This window comes from Sorghum bicolor, chromosome 5 (assembly GCF_000003195.3).
Source record: "Sorghum bicolor cultivar BTx623 chromosome 5, Sorghum_bicolor_NCBIv3, whole genome shotgun sequence".
Classification (NCBI taxonomy): domain Eukaryota; kingdom Viridiplantae; phylum Streptophyta; class Magnoliopsida; order Poales; family Poaceae; genus Sorghum; species Sorghum bicolor.
Window position 1 is genome coordinate 9,696,764 of NC_012874.2, and position 8,466 is coordinate 9,705,229.

Sequence of the window (8,466 nt, forward strand, 5' to 3'; positions counted from 1 at the left end):
AAGGTTGACTAGAACCCAACTGTTGGGCACTCCGTCCTGTTGACAATATTCCTAAGTTCAAGGTCTCATAGTTTCCCCTTCTGTCCAAACAACAAGTGATGTTGTCCCTTTAGACACACCTAGGTTGTATCCAGAATGTGTCCAACAGTTTTCAAACCAATTTGCAATGTCGGGTTGTAGCAATGAACCAAGCACACCTACTCGAGGGCACAAAGGGCTATGCCAGTTTTACTAGACCTGATGCTGAGACAAGTCTTGCAGTGTCAGTGAATCCTTTTCAATTAGGTGGCACCCATATGATGTGCTAGGCATGACACATTTTATTGTTCATCCTACACATACTGTCAACCGAGTTTGTGTTTGAAGTTCCATCTGGCACATGCATGTTTGCTCTTTGATAGTTTGTGAAGCCTTGCGCTATTGATGGATCCACCATTTCAAAAGATGTGTTGCAGCCATAGGTTTGTTGGGGTAAAGGCCAGACTGTCCATCGGCCATAGACCCACCATCATATGGCTTACTAGTACCAGCCTCCATAGTCAATGATGTGTTCGCAACACTTCCAATAGGCCCCGAGTTAATGGTGAGCTTGCAGCACTTCTAGCCACCTTCATAGGTAATGAAGTGTTTGCAACACTTCTACCAGCGGCCTCCATAGTTAATGCTGTGCTTGGAACATTTTTGGCTGAACCTGGATAACTGCTTCCTTCGTGGAGTTGTCTATCGCTGCAATTACTAGAGGGTGAGCTACAGAGTTACTACATCTCCAGCCTGTACCGGCGCTTCTGGATTTTTTTGTTCCTTGGCTCATCTGGCTATGGCTGGGCATCCCTTCTCCTGATAGGACTCCCTAGCTTAAGAGCATGCCACAAATGGCTTCGGCATATGTCAAAGTAGTCTGGTGTTTGGACGAGTGCACTTGTGAGGGTGACCACATGGATTGCTTTCATGTTAACCAAGTCGATTACAACTATTCAAATAGTGACATTTACAACAGTGATGAAGAATGTTCCAATAGTTATACATCTCACCGAGCTATAGTAGATTATGGCTATCCCTCTACTGAAGATGATGATGATGACCATGATGAAGAAGTCTTTTTGACGATGATAATAGAAGTGAAGATACCAGGAAGTGTGTACTTCTCAAAGGCTTATTAGAAGCTACAGATTTGACCTTGATATCTGGCCATGAAATGGGACACTTCTTCAATTTGTCTTTTATTCACTACTCGTTTCTATTGTTCACTATCCATTATGTATGTTTTATGTTTATGTGTTACTATATATCTCAATTATTGTAAATGATGAGATCCTATTCATTCACAGTAATTATAATTCTCTACAATTGGTTTTGTTTGTTTTCAGTAGATGATGCCCTACTTTTTCTAAGTTAAGGACCCTACTGATCAATGATTTCAAGTGTGAGCCTCCTGGTTGTCATGCCTTAGCACTCATCCTTGAACACTCACTGGTTCTAGAGAAGCTCACTATTCTTCTTTCAGGTAGGGTATAATTATTTCATCCTGAATATAATGGTGGCAATGCAAATTACCGTAAATGTCATCAGTTGATCTCATTTGCCTCCATATAATAGTTTGTGGAGCCTTGCACTTTTGATGGATCCATCATCTCAAAAGTTATGTTGCAGCCATAGGTTTGTTTGAGTAAAAGCCAGAAGGTCCAGTGATCCTTCAATTGTATAGCCTACCAGTATGAGCCTCCATAGTTAATGATGAGTTTGCAACACTTCTACCGGCCCCCAGAGTTAATGGTGTACTTGCAACACTTCTACCGACCTCCATAGTTAATGATGTGTTTGCAACACTTCTACCAGCCTCCATTGTTTAATACTATGCTTGGAACACTTCTCGGTTGAACCTGGTTAACTACTTCATTTGTGCAGTGGTCTATGGCTGCAATTACTAGAGGGTGAGCTGCATAGTTACTAGAAGCTTCATACACATGAATGGGAGCCACATCCACCATGTCAAATCCATGATGTACTTGGCGGCAAGTTCGTGGTTTCGTGCACCGAATATTGCAAGCCTGCAAGATCTCATGCTCCCCCTCAAAATGTGTGAGATCAAGTTTGACATGTTCAATGACGACAATGACGAGGCCTTCATCGATCATTGGATCAGCAATGTCCAGTGGCTGTTGCTCACCATCTTCAACGACAAGGATGATGAGACACCATGGTTTCCACTACCTGAGCTGCTCCTATTCTCATCATACCTAATAAGGCTAGATCTATATGGCATACGGTTGAGTGCAAGATTTGCCCACTTCTCAAGCTATCCAGCCCAGCAAAGACCTGGAGGTTGAGAAATGCGGCCTCTCAGAGGTGTGGGAGATGGAGTCACCGTCATAGAGATGGCTGAGCATCAAAGACTAGCAGCATGTCCTACCCATATTGGCACTTCTAGATTTTTCATTCAATAGCTGGTCTAGCTATGGTTGGACATCCCTTTTGCGAATAGGATAGACTACCTAGCTTGAGAGCATCTAGACTTCGACTAGTGTTTGGACAAGTGCACTTGTGAGGGTGACTGCATGGATTGCTTTCATGTTAATCAAGTTGCCTACAACTATCCATACAATGACATTGACGATAGTGATGAAGTTTCCAGTAGTTATGCATCTGATCGTGCTGTAGTAGATTATGGCAATTCCTCTATTGAAGATGATGATGACGACCTTGATGAAGAAGATTTTCTGATGATGACAATAGCAGCAAAGTTACTGGAAAGTGTGTACTTCTTATTGGAGGTTTATCAGAAGCTATAGATTTGAACCTGTTATCTGGCCACAAAATGGTACACTTCTTCAATTTGTCTCTCATTCACAACTCGTTTCTATTGTTCATTGTTCGATTGGGTATATGTTTTATGTTTATGTGTTACTATATGTATCTTAGTTAACTGCTTGCTATTGTAAATGATGAGAAATAAATTCTATTCATACATAGTAATTATATTTCTTCGCAATTGGTTCAATTTGTTTTTAGAAGAGGCTTGAGATGGTGCCCTAAATTTTCCAAGTTAAGGACCCTATTGATCAATGATTACTGGCATGAGACTCTAGATTGTCATGAATTAGCTCCTATTCTTGAACACTCATTGGTTCTAGAGAAGCTCACTATGAGCAAGGTACAATTATTTCCTCCTCAATGGTGGCAGTGCAAGTTTCATCAATGGATCTCATTGAAGTATTTATACTTGCTGCCAGGACTCAAATATAAAGTAGAAATGAAAGGATGCCTCAATGTTGTATGGAGACCAATTATGATGATATTGAAACCCCAAAGGATAGTAGAAGTGAAATGCGATGTTGTCAATGATGCATTTCACAAATGATTTGTGGTTCCTAAATTCACACCTACCCGCCTAATGATGTTTTTACAACACTTTTACCCGCCTCCATAGTTAATGATTGTTTGCGACACTTCTACCTGCCTCCATGCATGCAACACTTCAACCAGCCTCCATAGTTAATGGTGTGCTTGGAACACTTTTTGGCTGAACCTGACTAGCTGCTTCCTTCGTGCTGTGGTCCAAAGCCACAATTACTAGAGGGTGATGAGCTGCATAGTTACTAGAAGCTTCATACACATGAATTGGAGTTGGATCAACTTCTTGAAGTCAGTTATTGAAGTCAGTTATTGCTATACGTTGATGCTAGTGAATTCCTTGAAGTTGCCTTGAAAGAATCCCACATTACCTTCTTTTTGCCCTTATTGCTATAGCTTTGATAGGACACTTCAGCAATATGTTGATGATATGCATATATTGGCGAGGTACATCCAATGGTTACTTCTTTGTCCCTTCTGAAATACTGTTGTTCTTGGACACGATCTAAAATTTCAGGGCCACATAGCTTCGGAGGGTAGAAAATGGAAGACCATGTGATGGGTAATGCATGTACTTGAAATGCATTCTGCATTTATGATTCTCAAAGGTGAGCATTAAGAACCCTGCTGCTGGATGTTGCGTGACACTATGATAACTTTTATTTATATAAATCCTATGGATTCACATTGGGAGCCTCTGTGCTAGATGATGCATGACCCTATAAGGACTTCTGCTTACTTTCTGATGCCAAAGATTTTTGGAAATTAGTGTCAAGCTCTGCTGATGTATCAATGGGACTGTCCTTGGCAGCAATCTCCACACAATCAATTACAGCTATCCTGGGTCGAGTATGACTGTTTTCCAAAGAATTGGTGCAAGTCATCAACCGTCTCTCATGCTGATTTCTTGCAAGAAGTTTAACAATGTCCACGGGGATGTCATCTATCACATTATGTTTCTCATGCATCTTTCGCTTTCCTTTCTTCTTATTCTTGGGTATATTCTGCATAGAGAGGACAAATATGTGCAGGCACGTGCACACATGAATGTGTGTGTGCATCTGTGTCTGCGCGCGCGTGAGTGTGTACGTGTGCATGTCTGTCTCTCTCTCTCTCCCTCTCTCTCTCTGTTTGTGGCATTTTTCATATACATCCACAGTAGCCATAGAGTTTTTAGTTAACTACAGTGAAGATGCTAAATTTGCCCTATTACGACACATACAAAGATGGAATGCAGCATTGTGGAACACAAAAAACAACTACAGTTAGCTTACATGTGTTAAGTGAATCTAGGAACCATAGTTACTAGAAGCTTTGACATGAATGGGAGCTTGATCAACTTCTTGAAATCAATTTCAGAATTGAAAACCATATGTTGATGCTGGTGAATTCCTTGAAGTTGCCTTGAAAGAATCCCACATTACCTTCTTTCCCCCCTTATTGCTCCAGCTCCAATCGGACACTTTAGCAATATGTTGATGATGTGCAAATCTTGGTGAGTTCCATGCAATGGTTACTTCTTTGTCCCTTCAGAAATATTGTTGTTCCTAGACATGATCTAAAATGTCAAGGACACATAGCTTTGGAGGGTACAAAATGGAAGACCTTGTGATGGGTAATGCATGTACTCGAAATGAATTTTGCATTTGTGATTTTGGAAGGTGACCATTGAGTACCTTGGTACTAGATGCAGCATGACACTAACTTCTATGTATGTAAATCCTACGGATTTGCATTGGGCACCTCTGTGCTAGATGATGCATGACCCTGTAAGGACTTCTGCATACATTATGATGCCAAGGTTACTAGAAATTAGTGTCAAGCTGTATTGATGCATCGATGGGACTATCCTTCGCAACAATCTCCACACAATCAATTGTAGCTACCTTGGGTCGAGTATGACTGTTTTCCAAAGAATTGGTGCCAGTCATCTACTGTCTCTCATGCTGATTTCTGGCAAGAAGTTCAACAATGTCCATGGGGATGTCATCTATCACATTATGTTTCTCATGCATCTTCGGCTTTCCCTTCTTATTCTTTGGTATATTCTGCTTATAGAAGCCAAATATATGTGTGTGTGTGTGTGTGCACACGCACGTGTTTGTGTGTGTGTGTGTCATTTTTCATTTTGCGTCCATAGTAGCCACATAGTTTTCAATCAACTAAATTGAAGTTGCTAAAGTTGTCTTATTATGACACATACAAAGATGGAATGCAGAATTGTCGAACACAAAAAACAACCACAGTGAGCTTAGATATGTTAAGTGAATCTAGGAACCATAGTTACTAGAAGCTTTGACATGAATGGGAGCTTGATCAAGTTCTTGAAATCGATTTCAAAATTGAAAACCATATGTTGATGCTGGTGAATTCCTTGAAGTTGCCTTGAAAGTATCCCACATTACCTTCTTTCCCCCCTTATTTCTCCAGCTCTAATCGGACACTTTAGCAATATGTTGATGATGTGCAAATATTGGTGAGGTGCATGCAATGGTTACTTCTTTGTCCCTTCAGAAATATTGTTGTTCCCAGACATGATCTAAAATGTCAAGGACATGATCTAAAATGTCAAGGTACAAAATGGAAGACCTTGTGATGGGTAATGCATGTACTCGAATGAATTTTGCATTTGTGATTCTAGAAGGTGACCATTGAGTACCTTGGTACTAGATGCAGCATGACACTAGGATAACTTATATGTATGTAAATCCTACGGATTTGCATTGGGCACCTCTGTGCTAGATGATGCATGACCCTGTAAGGACTTCTGCATACATTATGATGCCAAAGATTACTAGAAATTAGTGTCAAGCTGTATTGATGCATTGATGGGACTATCCTTCGCAACAATCTCCACACAATCAACTGTAGCTACCTTGGGTCGAGTATGACTGTTTTCCAAAGAATTGGTGCCAGTCATCTACTGTCTATCATGCTGATTTCTGGCAAGAAGTTCAACAATGTCCATGGGGATGTCATCTATCACATTATATTTCTCATTCATCTTCGGCTTTCCCTTCTTATTCTTTGGTATATTCTGCTTATAGAAGACAAATATGTGTGTGCATGTTTGTATGTGTGTGTGTGCACACGCACGTGTGTGTGTGTGTGTGTGTGTCATTTTTCATTTTACATCCATAGTAGCCACAGAGTTTTCAATCAACTAAATTGAAGTTGCTAAAGTTGTCTTATTATGACACATACAAAGATGGAACGCAGAATTGTCGAACACAACAAAACGGCAGTTAGGTTACATAAGTTAAGTGAATCTAGGAACCTCAAAACATTATGAAGTCTATAATCAATGATGGCACATTTCACATTGACTATCCTTTGGTGTTCCGAGATCATCATAGCTGGTTTCCATACTGCAATGAGGCATCCTTTCATTTCTACGATCCACGATTTCAGGCCAATTTCAGCCAATTTCAGCCTAGTAAGGCCCAGATTCACGATGTATGGCCTCAGCGGGAGTTAGGCCGACCCATTTATAAGGCCTGGATTGTGGGTTGATTTGGATAAAGTTTGAGGGTCTGTTTCTAAAACAACTAAGAGAAGGCATGGTCTGTGGGTTGATTCGATTGAATTTTGAGGGCTTTTTTGCAAAATGACCAGGGAGAGCACGATCTAGCCTGTTGGTTTGCCCGATCCGACGGCCGACAAATGCCGATAACGTGGCCATGCTGGTTGGGCTTCTTTTATTGCAAGAATCATATTAAGGAGATTATATTTGGGTCCCTGCAGCAAATAAATATAGACACTTCAATGAGATCAACTGATAACATTTGCGATAATATGTATTGCCACCATTTAGTGTGGAATTACTGTACCAGGCCTGAAAGAACATTAGTGAGCTTGTCTAAAAATGGTGAGTGCTATAAAATGCATGCTACTGCATGGCAATCAGTAGATTCACACCAGTAATCATTGATCAATAGGGTATTTAACTTGGAAAATGTAGGGCAGCATCTCAAGTCTCTTCTGAAAATAAACTGAACCAATTGCAAAGACATAAATACTTTCAAAGAACAAGGTGTGTTTATAGGTCAAACTTGATCTCACACAAGTCAAAGGAGGTGTCCGAGATCATGTTGTGGTGGGTTCACACCAGTGAGGTTACCAAACCACGGACTTACTTCATGTCCATGAGCATCGTTGTGCCTACAATGCATAGGCATCTCATGAGCTTCCAGTCATGGTTCCAGCTTTGGGCAAGCACGTAGCAGGTCCACACGGCCTCCTGTGCTATAAGGAAGGAGAGGATGTGCTGGAGGATCTCATTTGGGAGGGGGCTCATGCGATCTACCCCGGTGGCGAAGGTCGGAGGCATCACCAGAAAACTATAGTCTAGAGTCAATTGTTGTGCTGTGCATAGGAAGACACTAATATTCACAACTCATCAGCAAAGAGAAAATAAGAGACACAAGTGTTTGTAGTGCCCCATACACTACACCCCTAGCTCCTACAGATTGTAGCCTGAAATTCTTGAATGCTTCCACCATACCCTCGTTCATTACTCCACACTTAGAGAAGATCTCAAAGAGTGCCAGTGAGAGTGTGGAGTGTCAAAGGGTATTTAGTTATATACCGTTTTCTCACTCTACCTCGACAAAATTTAGGAGAAAGGTTGTGGTTTCCAGTAACACTTTCGCTTCTATCGCTAATAGATCTATATGTTGGAGAGAGGGACATGAATCCCATATATGTTGAGAAAGCGCTTTAGATAAAGATTCAAACCAAGAGGGAGGCTTGGGAAATAGATCCCTTACCATCCCCAAGCATCATCCTTGTAAAATCAAGGAGTTAGTGGCATCTAGCAACTCCCTTGCTTTGGCCTCCAATAGATCTATGCTAAAGAGAAAGTAACCATGAAGAGAAATTGTTAGGGATGATCAAACGAAGATTCGAATGAAGGAGTGGAGCATTGAACATACCAATGCTAGTACCTCCCCAGTGAAGTTGAGAATAGAGGTCTCAGTCTGTGGTGGCTCTCTAGGTCTAGCCACACGAGAGAGCAAGCAAGGTGGAGGAAATGAGAAGGGAAAGTGAATTGAACCATGGCAGAGGATCCTACATCGGTAAAAATAATGGGAGGGACCACTCTAGCACACATTT

The 8,466-nt window shown here is 41.1% G+C and overlaps 1 long non-coding RNA gene across 1 annotated transcript; it reads left to right on the forward strand.

Annotated features, from left to right (window-relative positions):
* LOC110435780 lies at positions 2,034 to 4,532 on the forward strand. The gene is made up of 3 exons (XR_002453634.1): positions 2,034 to 2,818; positions 3,869 to 3,959; positions 4,058 to 4,532. It is a non-coding gene; the product is annotated as an uncharacterized LOC110435780 (long non-coding RNA).